The sequence below is a fragment of the Athene noctua genome, chromosome 14 (genome assembly GCF_965140245.1).
Source record: "Athene noctua chromosome 14, bAthNoc1.hap1.1, whole genome shotgun sequence".
In the NCBI taxonomy this organism is placed as follows: Eukaryota; Metazoa; Chordata; class Aves; order Strigiformes; family Strigidae; genus Athene; species Athene noctua.
In genome coordinates this window covers 4,558,312-4,576,702 of record NC_134050.1, presented here as the reverse complement: position 1 = coordinate 4,576,702, position 18,391 = coordinate 4,558,312, and the positions used below count along the sequence as shown (strand labels likewise).

The window sequence follows — 18,391 nt, the reverse complement described above, 5'->3', positions numbered from 1 at the left end:
ATCCTGAAGAATATTCAACCATAACAGAATGGTAACATCAAACGACACAAAATAAAACCACAAGCCCACCGCAGATGCTCAGGACAGTGGGACATGCTAAGCAGCTGGCTGTGTGAAGATGACAATGACAATCTCACACAAGCTTCCCTGGGCTTTGAGGCCATGTTTCAGCAGGCAATGTGGCCATCCATTCCAGAAATACAGCGACTTCCTCCCAGCTCAGCCCCTCTTCTCTCTCCACTCACTGTGCTTTGGTTCCTTCAGCTCACCACATCCACCGTGATTCTCCCCGTCTCACACACAGCTAGAAAGACTTTCCATTTAGCATTGTTAATAGTTCTGATTTAAGGCAAAAACTTCACAGAAGTTAAACTGTATTAGCATTGATTTTACATCTCCCTCGTAATACCCTTTAATAATCAGACATTCAGGCAAGGACATTTCAAGGCAAGCAGTTAGAAAAAGGAAAATACATTGTATTAAGAGCTTTGTTTTGCTTGATTTTGAATCTTAAAACTTGCCCTTAATTTAGCTAGGGCTGAACCAGAACACAGCTTAAAACAGATCAGTAGAGGTAAAATAAAAGAAAACCCAGAATTAAGCTTCATCCTTAAGACTGAAGAAAACTACTATCTCATTAAAGTAGCCATCATTCTAGGTCAGAAACCAGAAAGAAAATCTGGAAACGTTATCAGACGGTTGCTCCTTCAGTTCCAGCAGAGCATCCCTGTATCCCCAAACCCCAGCCAAACAAAAAAAAATAATCTCCCATCAATACAAACCTCCCCCCCACTAACCCCGAAGGATGACAAAGAGGCAGCATTTCAGTACTACGCTTTAGGTTAAGTCTGAAGATTAGCATTGGTTCACATCTTTGGCAATCTCACTACTTTGGAATGTTATTGTTACAAGTATTTAGTGCCCTACAAGTTAATATAGTGAGTTATTATTTTCTCCTTTTTAACCTAAAAGAAACTTTAACTATATTTGGCTCAAATGAAAACTGTCAAAGAGTTTTCTGTGGTTTAGGTTGGATGACAGTTACCCCCACTGCAGTTTTGCTTTTCCCATTTTCTGATTATGTTTTTTTTTTTTTTCTAACAATGACTTTGCTGATTCCAGGCTGGAGTGACCAGTCTGCTTCCCAGTGGCATTTCAGTTGAGGCAAGGTCAGACCATACATTTTCTTTCAGAAATGGTAAATGTACCATTACCAAATATTTTTAATACAGAAAGTGGCTGTATGTAAACACAATCCTGTAGGGAAGCTATTGGGAAAAGAACGTGCTCACACTCGAGTCTGAAAGAATGGGCTGAATGAGAGTATTCTGAGCTCCTGAAAGGAGAAACAGTGGTGGCTGGAACAGGTAGAATGACAATGAATGTCATTAGAGGAACAAGCAGATGCCAGAAGAGATGGAGTGAAGAGAAGGAGATGCGTTAATACTTCATATATAGACAAAGTTCAGCAGTCACGGAAATCACTATGAAAAATGGCTGAGGTCTTCATAAAGCCTTCTGTGAGATTATTAGTGAATAGACAACAATGGAAACAACAGTGGAACAGGTCATCAGTGACGCATGAAGAGGAAATGTGGAAAAGAGCCCACATTTCAGATCTTGGGTATCTCCAATATTAACACAAAAGAAACAGGTAAATTCTGGGTCAAATCTGTGACCTAACATATCATCCTCTCTACAACAGCAACTGGTGCCAAAGCTCCAGCATCTAAAAAAAATCCTGTAATAGAAAGCTGTGCTTTTCAGAGACACCTTCTTTTTGTCTACTGCTTATGCCCTTCTGTAACTTTGTATGCATGTAGACCACCTCTGTCATAAACCCAGATAATGACATTACTTATCACTTCTATATCCAATTCTTTCTCTCCTCTTGAAACCTCCACCAAGCTCTGATTTACCTTTACAGCAATGAGAGGAAGCAGCTGTTTGAACGCTACATTAAGTAGTATTTTTTTGTTTAGGGAAGGTGAAAAATTTAAAACAATCAGCTTCTACCTTACTTGTATCAGTACCACAGCCATTTCACCGAAAGAAAGAAAGGATAAAAAGTATAAGGTCATGTCACTGTAAGTAAGTAGTGAAGTCATATTTGCATATTTTACATCAATCCTGTCTTTGCTTTATACAGATGTAAAACAATAAGGGCTTCATTATTTTGTCCAGAACAAAACAAAGGTCAGTGGCATTTCTTACCATATCATCTGTTTGCCCTTCAATAACTGCTTATTTATTTCATAGTTACTATTAAGAATGATCAGGGTTCTCCACTTGAGTTCCTTCATCTTTTGTTGTGAAACCAGTGCTGCAGTATTTGGACATCACAAAACTGTTTTCATGTTTGGGCTCCTGCAGGGCTAGTAGGAACAGTTAGATGATATTCCAATACTACACTATAATAAATGCATTAATAAAAACTTTAAACTTTCTTATAACCTGGCTTCCCTCAGGCTTGAGCCAAGCAAAATACAGAGGTGCATTGCGTGTGTGCTGAACACCGTGATGATAGGTGTGATTGGTACACAAATCACACAGCAGGCGTGCTGTGAGCTTATTTTTCTGAAGTGGATATGGAGGTCCCTGGTCTGGCATCTAGAGATGTGAAATTTTGCAACAGAGTTATAAAATCCATCACAGCTCCCACACAGAGCTAGGTCTGTATTTCAGTTCCATTGGTCTGGACATGAGGAATATATGGATACTACAAATCTAGCTATGGAAAATAAAACCCCAAAACCCCAAACTCAAACAGATGGGTATCTTCCAATTCTAGCCATCAGAAGAATATCAAGTATGTAAAATGCAGTTTCTCTACTACTCTACGCTTGACTACAGGTTATCATGATAAATGATACTTTGTTTTGAATTCATTTATTAGTTTTTGGCAAAAGTAGTAGTCTGAAGTCTTTTTATGATGTTGCTTGAAGTTCCTTTAAGTTTTGTCTACTCGCAGAAGCTCAGCACTTATATCATGAGAAATGCAGAAGGACACAGAATTACCTAATTCCACAGCTTTGTCCCAAGGTATAAATCTGCTGGAACCCTGCAGTTTTCCACTACATGGTCCTCTTAGAGCATGATCTATTGCTTAGATGTCCACATACAAATCAACTGATATCGCCTGATATTGTTTCACCTAAGAATTATGTCTGAAACTTTTCTAGGAATACAGTTCACATAATTACCCTTTTGCATGCACGCAGGAATTCTCACAAAACCCAGCCAATTAGCAATACCTGTGGGAACAAAATATATTTCACATCTCGACAATTTCAAACAGTGAGAAAAGCCCAGGGTTTCCACCTGTTTTCATAGCAGCAGGAGCTGGGGCTCTGCTCATCACATGGGGCTCCAGATGCAAACCATCATCTGCTTACTCAACAGACAGGCATTCCACACCCCCGGTTTAACTTCCCAACCACAGCACACAGACAACTGGGCAAACTGTCAGTATTTTTGTTAATGAATGGAGCAGGAACATGACTGCCAGTAAGAGCAGGATAGATGGGTGGATATCAACCCACCAGTGCCTGGCTGTGCCTTCATGGTGATGTTTAAACTGGTGAAAAATTTGGGGACAGAATTTTCTCCAGGTTAGCTGCAATGATAGACTGAAGAAAAAACAGCATGGGGGATTTTCTGCTTCCCATAATCATCTGTGAATTTCATTTGTCACAAACCCAGGTATTTCAGAGGCCAGGACCCCAACACTAGTCAAGAAACCAAAGATGCTATGCTCCGTTATGTAGTAAAATGCTAAATATTGCATGTATACCTTGAGCCCGTTACAGAAGAGTTGTGCAGCAGGACTGCAGATGTTGTGCAGACCTTTCAAGATTCAACATTTGTCATGTCCTGGCACTGAGAGAGACTGTACTTGGGCCAATAGTGCCATGCTCACAACTTTGTGTCACGAGCTTCTTTTTGGTGCGCAGATCAAACGAGAAATTGAAACAAATGCAGAAGAGCAGGAGCGAAGAATCACCATAAAACTCCTCACTTCTGACTCAAATAGAAAGCAAACTATAACCTTGTCCTTGTCAACAACATGTATTTACAAGCTTGTCCACAGAAGAAAACATTTCACCTTCCCCTTCAAAAAAACCTATCTTCTTTGTTTGAGAGATATAGAACAGACAAGATATTAACATATCATTGATTACATAAACAGAAGGCGTTCAGATGCCAGGATTAGGAGACAATACCAGAAAGCATTTTCATAAAACAAAGTAGATAACAATGAAGAAAAATCCATTCTGGTAGAAGTTCAGTCATTCTTGCATGAATATACGTATGTTTTGATAAGCAAGATAAAGAAGATCTAGTTACATTGTTCATAGGCAGAATATATTTTCATTTGTCCATAAACTGCAAGCCAACTAGAGCAAAGACATTGCTTGCCTGGAAGCTTACCAAATACATTTTTCTTGAAGTAGCAAAGTACATCAATAATATTCTTCCAAGTCTTTTATTTCTCACTTGGTAGTAATTACTTTACTTACCCCGTATCACCGTTTCATCTTTGTAAAGACACAGACCCAAAATAAGCTCCTACTTTAGGGCAGCATTTAAGCACCTGTTATGTACCAGCAAGCTCAGGTAGGCCGTTCATATGTGCAAATCACCCTTCTGATTTCTGAATTCAGACATACACAGCAGCATCACTGGGAACAAGATTTCATCCAGCACCTACCTCACCTGTCCATCTCAACTGAGAGCAATGGCTGGGTCTGACCCCATCACCTCCCGACTGCTTCTGCAAATAGCTAAGCACCCTCATTTGAGCAGAGGCGCAGGGCAAATACCAAAACACCCTCACTGAGGAGGAAAATGACACTCCTCCTCCAACAGAAGCTACTACAGCACTGATTTATACAACAAACAGCAGAAACATTTTGCTATAGCACTAAAAAATGCTGTTAGAAGTGCTCAGGGCTGAGTGAAAGAAATGCTTATGTATATATAAATGCTTAAAATGAATAAAGGAGCCCAGGAACTGCCATAATGGACAAGACCAATTCCATACTTTCCCTCCAACAACATACAGTGTTAGATGCCACAAATGAATATGTAAAACACCTTGGCCTGGGCAATTAAGTGGCAGACTAACTAAAGAGAAAATATCACTGTAATCTCAACTGGTTTTAAAGACTGGCTTCTATTTAAAAACTCTGAGACATGCCTGGTTGGATTCTTCTGTGCCCCTCAAATGAAGGAAGAGGCCTATATTAGTTCAAAAAAGCTCAGAGAGAAAACTAGTACATATATTAAAATCAAAAACATTCTGCCTCAAGGGTCATGCCAAGCAGCAGCAAAAACCACAGGACGTTGATAACAGGTATTTTCAACCTCAGGTCAAGGATACTTGCTATATGCTCTGTCAATACACTGTTAACCATGATTGATTTGGTCCAGTGACAGATAATCTATTATGCACTCATACTTCAACCCCATTAAATCAAAGATAGTTTGTCTAGAAGAACAAAATGACACAAAATAGGAGAAAGCACAAAGCAGTAGCTTTCTTTTCATCCAACTTACCCTTCTATGAGAGAAGGTAACCAACAGCAAAAGGTTTCGCAAAATGCAAATTTGTATCTTTCTTGAGGATGCAAGGGAGGAAAAGGAGAATATTGTAAATAAAAATATATTTACTGATCAAAGAGAAGCAATAGAAGTCCTAGAAAAATGTCAGAGAGAGTTGTAAACAGGCTAAGTATAAAGAACAGAGAGGGGCAGTAAACTTGTCCTTGGAGTCAAGCTGTGTGGATATATTTATATAAGCCCTTGGGGTGAGGGAATAGAACCAGGCTCACTGTTTGTCATCACCTACAGTACAATGGGGGGAAAATTATAATTAGATTCTCTCAGAGTATCAATTAGCATAGTTTACATGCTTTTCTATTATTGCCTGGGATAGACTTGCAGTTTCCACCTTATTCTCCCTCCTACTCTTTCCTCATTTGCTGTGGGTATCTGCCTATAGACAAGATGCCTGGAGACAACATCTTGGTACATGTATTCCAACACTGATATCCTAAAGCTAAAGACTGCTGAGTGCCTAATGCCAGCACAATCCACCAGTCTATATGAAAATGGAGTGTATCCATCCTCTTTCCATTATTCACTCCTAATACCCTGATGTTCGCAGTTATCAGTAGCCTGTGTTAGTAACGGGCAACACATTTCTGTGAAGCAAATGATCTCCACTACTCTGTCATTCAGACACTCTTTGTTGGTCACAGTGACTGAAGAGAAATGGACTGATCAAATATAAAGAAATAGCAGAGGACATAAGTAAACTAAGAAATAGAAGACAGGTGCCCTGTGTATGTGCAGAGCATGAAGCTGAACACGAAACACTGCTGAGTGGCATCCCTACCATCCATTTTTATACAGGTTATGAAATAGCAGCTAGGTGCCCTGAGCTGGGTAAAAGTGCAACAGGCAAAAACCCAAAGGGCTGTAGATACCTGCAGTGCGTGACACAGCACAGCCCCCAGAGCAGAGGCATTGTATAGACTCTCCATCCAGTTCTGTCAGTCCAGGACCAGAGGGATGTGCTGCTGTTAACCTATGTCTCTCTGAGCTGGACTGTCCCTTGCACACCAGCCAATACCTTTCACAGCTGCACAAATCCATTTCTGGCTGTGCTGAGGGACTTGATTGCTATGCAGGGGTGTAAAGGGTTATTAAATAAAATCTCCCCCTCAGGCCTATTCTTTTAAAGGTCTACATGGCATGGGCCAAAACTAATTTTCTCATCCAACCACATCTAGTGAGAATACCTCAGACATATACACAAGCTGTACAATTTGAAAAGGACAAAATCCTTGGAGAACAGTGAAATATTCACCTGGAGATGGTGTTCGTCCCCCTCGCCATTTAATATGGAACAGAAATAAGTGGGTCATCCAGCGTCATGGAGTAAATAAATGCTGTTTTACATTCTATTGTGCAAGTACAGTATACATGAATTCAAAGCAAAGTCATTTTACCACAGCAAAGTAGCCTGAAGATACTTTTCTGTTTCCTCAGCTTTATTATTCCCTTCCTTTAGAGTATACACACATTGATTTTTTTTTTTTTTTTTAAATAAAGTAAGTATACTGGAGCTGTGTATAATTTTTCTCTTCAAGCTTTGCAAAGTGTCGTCAAACCAAAGGAGGAAAAAAGCTCACCAGAGGAGTAGTGATGGTGACCTATTTCACTTATTTGCAGCCAGCAGAATCAAATTTACTTCAGCTTTACATACATTGCCAATTTGTAAAATTTAACACAAGCTTTTTTCCTTCTATTAATAGAGACCATTAACAAGTAACATTTACAGAGTCCTTCCAGCCTTCACAGCCTCTCCAATATGCAAAACCCGGTATTCCCTGTATAGGCTGAACCACAGAAGGCTTTTCAAGAAATATGTATGGATCAAATCTTCAGCTTGCATGAACCTACATATCTTCAGGGGTTGAAGGAAACCATTTCAACTTAACTCGGCTGAGGAAATGGCCCATAGCTTTAAAATGTATTTTCATACTCTGACACTCTGCACACCAACTTTAATCAAAGTATTTATCCCATTTTATGCATCACGAAATTAAACTGAATAATATCCATGTGAGACGGGAAAGAATTTTTCTCAATTTACAGAAGAAGTGTAAGGGAATTATGTGCTTGCTCCAAGTTAGACAAGAAGTCAGGAATGGGGCAGAAATAAAAGCTTGTGTTTCTTGACAGTGACTCCTGTATCTGACTAACAAGCCATTCTGTTCTCTACTTAAAAATAGATCACATGTAGGTTTTGACCATACAGGGACACATGTTCAGCTGGTACAAATGAACACAGCTATCTTGATGTCAGCACAGTTATGCTCCATTTCAGTAGCTGATCTGATCTAGAGTTTATTTACATGAAAAATGACTAAACATGTGAGAAAGCTTAAACATTGCAAGGCATATTTATATGGTAGTCTAAAAGCTAGCTCACTACTAAGGAAGTTCCCCCAAAACAGAAAAAAGCTTTAATTCAAACATTTTAATGGCACAAGCTAGTTAAAATAGTTTTATTAAAATCTGCCCCTGTCTCCCCTCAAGCAGTTAAATTAGGCTTATGAAAAAACATAAGGGGATGTACTTGTCTCTTATTACCATAAAAAGAGTGACCTCCTTGGCTGGATAATTTTTAAAGAAATCACACGGTGGTGATACCATTTACCCATGGGTAATAACTTTGGTGTGCCTGAGATGCAGAGAGAAGAAAAGTCTCATCACACTGAGTAAAGAGCGATTTGAGAATGATACCTGCTCTCAACTTCAGCAATGCAAAACAATTTAGTCATATGTATTCACGTATATTCACTTCACTAGAAATTGTAAATACAAGACAAGATCATGCTTGACTCAATGGAGAGCACTCATAGGACACAAATTGCAGGCTACTTCCTATAACAGGCAGAGAAAAGACTCATTAAGAAAATGGAGTGCCTAAGTATCATATGAATGGAGAATGTCCAGCTTAGCTCCTTCAGCCCAAAAATACAGGGTTTTTTATGTGTTTGCTGACTGTAGTGGAGCCATATCCTACTCCAAATGCATCATTTTAAGGAAAGACATCACAAGCAGATGTTTCTTTATTCCAAGAAAAAAAAAAAAAAAAAAGCATCACAACAAAAGACATAGACACTTGGAAGTAGGCCAATTCTTCTGAGAAGTAATATCTGATGTATGACTATGCCAACCCACAACCAACGCCCAGCCCATCTGTGCCCTCCAGCCTTACTACTCCTAAAGCAACGTCTGAGAAAATACAACCAACATATCTTTCACTGTATTCAAAGGGGCTAATGAACTCACATTTGAAATAACTCCAAGTCATCGAAACTTTAGTGCAACCATATATTAAGATCCAAGTATATTGTCTTCTGGCCAAGAAGACTTCAACGCAAAAGACATTAAACCATAAAACCTTTATTAACTGGGCAGCGGAGTTGCTGCGTACCTGCCTGCGTGCACAGCGCGCTCTGCCCTCTGCGCTGCCACAGCCCATCGCGGCGCTCGTTAAACTCCCCAGGGAATGACACAGCTCATGCCAAAGAATATGTAAGTGTGCACCCACCTAGGAGAGTAGCTATATTTATGCATTTGGGAACAATTAGGATAAATCTGGTGAAGACTTGAAAATCACAACTAACAAGTCAAGAAAACGCCAACTGAAATATGGGAACTGGAGACTCCCACTCTTGGAGGACTAAATCTTCTCAGCAAGTATGGAAGGGTGTGAGCAAGTACCTGAAAGCAGTCTTTCCTCAGACAAACAGAATAAATCTCTGTACCATCGGTCAACTTTCCTCTACCACGACTCACCATAAGCAAGATTGTGGGAGTTCACAGACAGAAAGTGAGCAGCCCTGGCTGTAGACTGGATACTCATGAACTCTGTCAGAAGAACCTACAGATTTTTTTTGTTTTCTCCCCTCCTATCGCAGCAATAGCAAGCCTGCATTTAGCCGGCAGTCTGGCAGCTGCTTGAAAAGCCGCAGGAACCGTCTGTGAAACCCAGCCGGTGTCCCTCCCGGCCCGCGGGCAGGAGGCAGCTCCGGCCGGGGCTCACCCCCCTCGCCCTCCCCGGGCTGCGGAGCGCCCAGAGCAGGCACGGGCCTCCACCGAGGGCTCCCAGCCCTCACACCAGAGGCCGGGCGGGGCCAGGCCAAACCCCGGGCCCAAGCCGAACCCCGGGCCCGGCTCACGTGAGCCCGGCCGGGCCTCACCGCGCCGGCCCGGGGCGGCGGTTCAGGCCAGGGGACGGTGGTGGCCGGCGCCGAGACGCCACCTGGCGGCGTCGGGCCTGGCGTAAGCGACTCGTCCCTAATTAAGGGGGAACCCCCTTGTCGGTAATTAACAAAATAAATCCTGCGGGCAGAGTTAGATCCAGCTAAATGGAAGGCGTTTCCTTACCTCTTCAAAGGGAAGGGGAAAGGCCAGCGGGACCTGCCCTCGCCTCAGCAGCAGCGGGCAGTAGCGTGCAAAGGGCGGGTTCATGCCAGCCGTCGAGGCCTGGCATCACTACGGCTCGGAAAAGTGCTATTTGTGACACTTCTCTGAAATTGTGGGGTCATCCCATCAGTTGAATGGTCCAATATTGTAGGAGTGGGCTCAGGAGAAAGACCCCAAGATATGAAAGGTTAGAAAAAAATATTTTTTTTCTTTAAGAAAAGGACTGATGTGATTCAAGCTGTTCTTATATCAGTCACAGTACTTCTAAGATTCTCTGTAGCATATTAAAAGCTACACTTGATATTAAGACAGAAAATGCACTAGTGCATTTCTGAAACACACCTATCATATCAGGGGGGAGTACAACAGAACACAAGCATACCACATGTAAATCTCCAAACATCGGGCGAGAACAAAAGATTTTGGGGAATGAGTGTCATTTTGCTAACAATTACCCTGCTCCCTGGCCCACATCTACCCAATTGCTCTGGGTATTTATAGATCAACCACAAAAGCGAGAGGTATTACAATAAAGACATTATTTAAAGAGAAGAAAGTCGTGAGCTGCCCAGGGAGCTGTGTGCATGGTGTGTGGGGAGGGTCTGCCTGGGAAAGGGGAGAGAGGTCTGAGGTGTAAGCAATAGAACAGCCACACAGCAGAGCACCACAATAATCTGATCAACTACTTTAGTAGACTTATGGCATGTACCTAAATTCTGGAGTTCAAAAAGATGCTCTTCAAGGTTGTACATTTCACATACTCTAGCATTCTGTAGGCTTGGGCCTTGATATCAGCTGGGACATGTTCCTTTTACAATAATAAAAAATTACTAATTAGGTGGGAAGCATTATTTAAACGCTGCATCAGTCGTTTGCAGGATGGAGGCATAGCATGGCACAGCCTCCCTATTCACCACAAAGAATTAAAAAAAAATAAATATTTGTGTTGGCTCCTGATAGTACTTTCTTTTTGGTTTGAAAAGTCTCCTTTCTCTGTATCAACATCATAGGCCACTCTGGAGTATTTCCTATGTGAGTTTTAGATGTCAGCATAAGGCAAAAATCTATCATGATCACTATTCTGTATCTTAAGGACTGTTAACAGAAAGTCTAGTGTCACATTATTTAGCTTAGGGGCTCTAAGCATTCTTGGCATTTTGTGTGTGCTGTTAAAGAAGTGAAATATTAAGAATAGCAAATACTATTTTCTGACACTTCTATTTTTGAAACATTTACATGTGGTATGCTTGTGTTCTGTTGTACTCCCCCTTGATATGATAGGTGTGTTTCAGAAATGCACTAGTGCATTTTCTGTCTTAATAACAAGAGTAGCTTTTAATACACTACAGAGAATCTTAGAAGTACTATGATTGATATAAGAGCAGCTTGAATCACATCGGTCCTTGTTTTAAAGAAAAAAAAAATTTTTTTAACCTTTCATATCTTGGGGTCTTCCTCCTGAGCCCACTCCTACAAGTTGCTGAATGGCAGAACCTCCGAAGACTGAAATGGAAAGGAGTTAAAGGAACTAATCTCTGTCTATTCAGGCATCATTACCATCAAAAACGTAACAAAAATATCAGAAGGAATTGGTACAATTTACGAACTTCTTGTAGGTACCTAGGACTAAGTGCATGCTCTTCCTACAGAAAAAAGCTACAGTTATTTTCAGAAACGAGTTGTAATAGCACCTTTAAAAAAAATAGCCTTAACTTAATAAAATTAATAAAATAGCTTTAATTTAATAAAAGCTACTGTATGAATCAAATAATGTTCAGGATCTCTGTTACATATAGATTTATTAAATCTGCCAATATGTTAAGACTTAACATTTCTTTAAAGAGGTATGGAATCAGACACTAAATCAGAGTAGCTGGAACTCTGAAGAAAGGTTCAATTTCTGTTTGAACTTAATAAATGATTAATTTTTATGATTTAAGTAAGAGAAAAAAAGAAGTAAAAGAAGCCATGGCCTTTTATGTCATGGGACTCCTCTTTGCATTTAAGATTTTGCATTAATTTAGTGTATCCAAAGTAGTCAAGTACTGTAAATAAAAATCCACTAGAGGTTCTGCCACACATCTTGCTTCTTGGCTACACTGCCTCCTCTATCGTAACACTGTTACTGCATTAATTGCTATATGTTATGATTTTGAGATGTACACTGCTATTTTTTGTAAAGTTCAGTAACTCTCCCAAATTTTTTAAACTCGTAATTTGAGCTTCAAGCTCAGGCTCTGACTGTGTAAGGACACATGCACGTGCTTTACACAGTATGAACCGTTTTCAGTGCAATTGGTTTTGGAACTAGATCTAAATCTGACGAACCAATAACCCTCCCTCTGATTTATTTCAGTGGGCTTTAAATTACACCTGTTCTGTACAGTATTAACCAGATCTGTAAATCTTTCCTGACAGAGGCACTGATCACTGCATTTAAACCTGTATTTGATTTTAAGACACTTAAAATTTGAGGTCTAGGTAGCTACATGCCTAACAGCAAATGTGTGATCTTACTGTTCTCATCGGTTCATTGTATATAAACAAGTCCAATATTTTCTTACATAAGAATACTTTCCTGTGCAAAGGCATTAAGATAACAGCTGGTTCAAAAGAGTGCTTGGGCATGACTCAGGCTGATGTTATCAGTGTGACTCAACTATTACCTGGCTGTTAGGTCCATGACACCATTGCTTTACATCACCCTATTATATCTTTCTAGTTTTACTTTGCAAATACTGTTTGCTTTGCATCTGGAGTCAGAGTCAACTTTATAAGCTAAGCTTTCCAAAGCCCCATCTCAAAAGAAAAAAAAAAGTTTAAATAGTGAAGAATATATATAGAAACAATAGCACAGAAATACATGGTACATCCATGACAAATTTAGTTATCACTGGAATTAATAATCATGTAATCAAGACATAATAGAGAATTCAATTTTGTGGCAAAGAAACCAATCACATTTATTCTGTCTTGTGTAATGTTTTGAAATTAGAAATTACTACCTATAGATCCTACAGTAACTCTAGGTGGTATATGGCAAACATATAGAAATGACACATATTAAGATATTAAAATTATTCCCCAATGTAAAAACCATGCATTTATCGATAACTTTCCATTTATCCTTGAAAGCCTTGCTCATAGGAGAAAGTGCAGTACTGCCTCTCTTGATTTATATATAATTATTCCTATAAATAAAAGTTAATTATGTGGAAAAAAAAATATTAAAGGATAGTTTTCATTATCCTTCATTCATTAAACAGCACATATTATGTATGGTTATTTGAAAAAAATCACTATTCAATTAATAAAACACAGGAAAATTAAAGTTACAAGATTATGATTCAGTAAAACTTTTAAGCAACTTCCTAATTTAACTTCATTGACAAGTCATATACTCGCATTCTCTTTCTGGTGGGAGTCATTCTCTTAACCAATTTTGTTTAACTGATGTAAATAAAGTACCTGTAGAATATTCTTGAACGTGCATACAAGTGTGCCAGGGTTTCTCTGCCCACGCTTCAGGGTAGACAATAACAGACTAAAAACTTACTCATGCTTTTATTTATTTGGTTTGTATTAGTGGCTCCTATTTTCTGTAGAGAAATCTGTAGCTTGCCATTATATCAGCCTGGTATAAATGTTTATGTCCAATAAAGCACAAACCTCTGTATCATCACTGCCTTGAAATCAAGTGTTTTTAAAAGACTGCAAGACTAGAATTTTTCCAAAATGAGAAGCCACGCTTCCTCCTGTCATGTATATATAATGTTTCTAGTTTTATGCCTGGGAAGTTTCAGGAAATCTCTTATCTGTCAGTGGGCCAAGACTTCTGAATAATCAAAATTATGTTTCATTACAGAAACTCCTCTTATTAAAACTACTCTCATTCATGATTTTTAAATAGACAGTTCAAAAGACAGCCTCACTCTCAGTTACATTAGAATAACCCCATCAACTTCAGTTATCTTATAATAGTATGAGATCAGAGACTTACCATTGTCCACTCGCTGCTGTCTACGTAATAGAACATCGTGGGCATCAAGTTTAGCTTTTTTCTGTAGAAAAAGATTTCCCTTTAATACTTTTAATAATGAGATCTAACAGAATAAGAATCAAAGTGACTTTTAAGAACTTATTATTTGTTCCCTTTTGATTATTTTTTTTTCCTAATATACCCTCACAACTTTAACCAAAATATAAAATAATGAGATCAAAACTATTTAAATTAAAACACAGCATGTCTAGACTATTGAGTTACGTCTGCTCATATCATACTAAGGAATGCAAGCTGAAGAACCATAGCTTCCAGCCAAGTCGTTTGTGTAGTTGGAAAAACTTCATCACGCCTATGTTAAAAATTGCATTAACCTACATGAAAATTTTATTCCTAATGCATAAAACCAATTATGCCATTCCCTTACCACATTTCAGTTGTGTTTTAAAAATCTATGTGTTATCCACAGTAATGAAATTTGCCATATTAATAAGCCCTAGTTCTTCAGTTCTTTAGTGTAAGGATGTATCATGTTACATGTTGAAAACTGTTTTCTCATGCTAATAGATGATTTTGAGAAAACTCACAAAGAGGGAAATACAAAAATAGCCTGCTAAATAAATAAATACATAAATAAAGGAAGGAAGACTCTTGAACTGCAGCTGGGAAGTAGGCTGTGATCTGAAACCAATTATAGGCAGGTGTATCCAGACATCCACAGCTATAGGGAATGCCTATTTTGGTTTTTCAAGGTTTAGTCTTACCTTTGGATGTGATCTCCTTCAGTGTTTTCAGACAGTAGGGAAAATGGTTAGAAAATTTTTTCCCTGATCCCTTATTTGTATTTTTTTTTTTTTAATTCTTCTTCCTTTTTAAAATATATGTTTTCGCTATATATGTAAATCCCTACACAGAATCTTGTGCTGTTTCTCTGTATTGCTTGAAGAAACTTGTAATGGAGGAGGCTGGCATAGCCATGACTCTGAATTTAAACTTTCTGGTTCACCAATCCTCTTTGGGGAACAAATTATTTCAGCTATGGATTCTGGAAATAAATATCGATATATTCCCCTCTGGATACCCAGTTCTGTGCAGAAAACTTTTCATTACTTAAGAGAAAACAAGAACATTAGCTTTGTAAATTCATAGTTATTTCCAACATGGCAGCTGTTGCTAGGACCCTATGGTAACATAAAGTCCTAGATAGCTTCAGTGCAGAAATTATGCTATGAGAGTAATTTAAAAATTATCTGGAATAATTTAAAAAAGCAACCCATGAGTAGTCAGAACAACAGGAATTTGGCTATGATCTGTTCTCCAAAACAGTGGATTTCCAGTATTTTCAAAAGAAAAGAAATTCCACCTTCATCCATTTAGTATAACCTTAGGATTTTCCTGCTTTTGGAAATAAGACTTTGTAATGGAAGTGTGACAAGTGGGAATTCTAGGGGAAAAAAACCCACGAAGTGTCAACAGCAGAAAGTTGAGAGAAAAACAAATTACCTGATGAGTCGTAGTTTGAACTGATTTTGAAAAAGAGTCCTTAAACTCAGACATGACCTGAAGAGAAGGGAATTTTCAGAATAATGTGGTAAAAGGATCCTAGAAACCTTGTTCCAGAAAAACAGCCTGAAAAAGAAATAAACTTGTTTTCAAGTACAAGTTTTAAAGTAACAGCATAGCTGACTTAAGTGGAACATTTCTAATTTACCTCTGGTGAGGATCTTGCCTAGTATCTCTAATTTAGAAATACTTCTGGATGTGATGATGCTGATTTTATAACATTTATTCACTTTCCAAGGAAGTTTATATTTTTTTGTCACTGGAACTTTGGCTATTTAGCTTTCTCTAGCTAGCTCAAGGAATATACTAACCTATTCAACAGGAGTAAGAGTGGCACTGCTCCTCATAAGGCTATCTCTGTGAATGTTAGCCCAATATGTAGTTCTAAATGAGGTTCAAAATATTTTAAACCATGTTTAATGAGTGAAGTTTTTTATTAGTAGGTAAATTACATCATTTGTCCTAATTTGCTTGCAATTTTTAAATCTAGAGCTAGAATACATCATCTGTTTGTCAGAAGACGTATCTTTTAGAATATACAATTTAAATGCTTCTACTAAACTTCAAAACATGTGAGACAGGATTTGCAAGATGACTGAAAATTCACCATAAGGAGATACTCATACCACCTAGAGTTAGGTACCTACTTCAAAAATCTAAATTCTGCAGCTGGTGTCCTTCAGCTGTATGTACAGTAAATAACAATAAATAACAACTAGCTTCCTAAAACATGCTCATTGCATAGGAGAGTTCAGGTGACATCAACTATACAGGGATTTAGCTTAATTTTTAAATTCCTCAAAAGAATATGCCTGTAAATTCCAACTGATCTATAATGTCAGTTAATTATAATTATTGGATTTTTTTTTAATAAAATAACTTAAAATGATTGCCAAAGGCAATCTCCCCTGTCCAAGGAATTTTTTTCTTTCAGAGAAATTAGAAGAAACATTTTATCAGAATAGATGCATTAAGTATAATAATTTTAAAGCTTATAGATGCAGATCCCTCAAGATCTCATGTGAGTTATGAAATCTAATTTTATTCTCATAACTCCGTAATAAAGTTTTATAAATGTTATAAAAAAGGGTTTTACTAAGAGTGAACAGAAATCTGAACTATCTGGCCAAGTAATAAAAAAGCATTCCTTCGTTGCTAAGCGTCAGACAAGAAGGTTTACCTGAAAATTGATCAATAAGTCTTCCTTTTCCACTTGAGTGCATTCATTTTTTTTCTTCATAGGATAATAGGGGTTTTTTAATGGTTTTTCCATTAACAGCTAACTTAACTGCTGGCAAAAAGAAGGCAAACATAAAAAAGAAGAGCAATAAATAGTCAAGAAAAAGTAATCTTAGTAATCTTTGATGATGTGTTCTGACTTTGCAATAGGTTTTGTTGCTCTCATTTCTTACGCGTTAGAACGGGCACCGTAACTCTGGGCTTCATTCAGCATTGCAGAAGAGTTGTAAAAGCAGTTTGGCCATCCTTATGCTGGGATAATCCTGAGTGGTAGATCCGATATCACCTGAGATACAAACTTGGAAAGGAGACTACGATTCTAAGAAAATAAACTCTTGTGAAGTATTCTCGGCGTGTGCACTCAAAATGACTTCTGGCTGCCTCCCCTGAACACCTCTGCCCTGAAGAGATTACAACGCTGATCATTAGTCATATCTTCAACTGCTGATTATTTTGGATAGAAAAATCTGATTTTTAAAATGTTTTTAATAAAGAATGTGCACACTTTAAAGAATAATTTGCTACATTCGTTAGCTTTTGTTGCTGACTGTCATTTTTTTCGCTCTGAATATTGCTTTTACAACTGAAGATCAATAATTACTTTCTCACCACCATTGAAAAATAATGACATGTCCACATATTTGATCAGCTACAAATTAGGCCTCTAGCTAAATGGCATCCCTTGGACAAGTGAGCCAAGATATAACAGGCAGATTATTTTGCTGTCAGACACGCCTGCACAGCGATGCAGACAGAAAGCAAAACATACTTTTTTGGTCATCTCCTCTTTTCTTTATGAATATAATAAACATTACTGAGGAGATTACTGGAGCACCTCAAGTAATAGTCGTGCTTACCTGTTTTGCTGGATAGGGGTGGACTGATTTCTTAACACTGATAGCTTACACCAGATACACTTGTGGCCGGCTTCATATTGTCCCAATCACACCAGTGAATTTCAAAAATAACCTGTAATAGTCAAAAGATATCCTTATTCTACTGTTTAATTAAGAATGTTGTTTTATTAATAGCTATAACTTCATTCATATGATGAGATTTAAAGAATATATTGCTTCCGTTTTCACCTTTCCCCCCAACCCCAGATCATTTTATAATTCTGTTTATACATGGCTGATGTGTTTATTATAGTGCAATGATTTCATTCCTGTAAAGATTGCCATGCTATTCTTGGAAAGGACTTGTTTTAAAAATATTCTTTAGTTAATTAATGTCTTGCAAAAATATATTTTGTCTTGTTCCTTCTTTTGTTGCATAGGAAGCTGGAAAAACTCCAGTGATGGCTGGTATTACTGCCTTATAAATTAGCGCAATATATTTCTCTAGATTTCGTACAGTGCTGAATGGTTTTAGAAGTACAGAATGGATAATGCGAATTAAGCTTAGTCTTTAAACTAATTTTCCACATGTATGGAAATTCTGAAGAACCTCGATTTTCAAACAGAGAACTCTTCTCGTGTCTTATTCCTTACATATTAATTATTCTGAAAGGAACAACATGACGACAAAAATGAAAAGTCGAGGAGGAAAGAAATAGGAAATGGAAAAAAGCAGGATACTCTA

The 18,391-nt window shown here is 38.2% G+C and overlaps 1 protein-coding gene across 3 annotated transcripts in view; it reads right to left on the bottom strand.

Annotated features, from left to right (window-relative positions):
- The window catches only part of MPPED2 (metallophosphoesterase domain containing 2), a 240,608-nt gene that overhangs the window by 194,923 nt on the left and 27,294 nt on the right, over nt 1–18,391 (bottom strand). For 2 of the 3 annotated variants that reach the window (XM_074917980.1, XM_074917978.1), the window contains 4 exons: nt 17,668–17,779; nt 16,752–16,859; nt 15,512–15,637; nt 14,009–14,069 (listed from right to left, as the gene is read on the bottom strand). The gene's annotated coding sequence lies outside the window, so the exon portion shown is untranslated. Of the gene's footprint in view, nt 1–14,008; nt 14,070–15,511; nt 15,638–16,751; nt 16,863–17,667; nt 17,780–18,391 lie in introns of all 3 variants that reach the window. The other variant, XM_074917979.1, reaches the window with a different exon arrangement.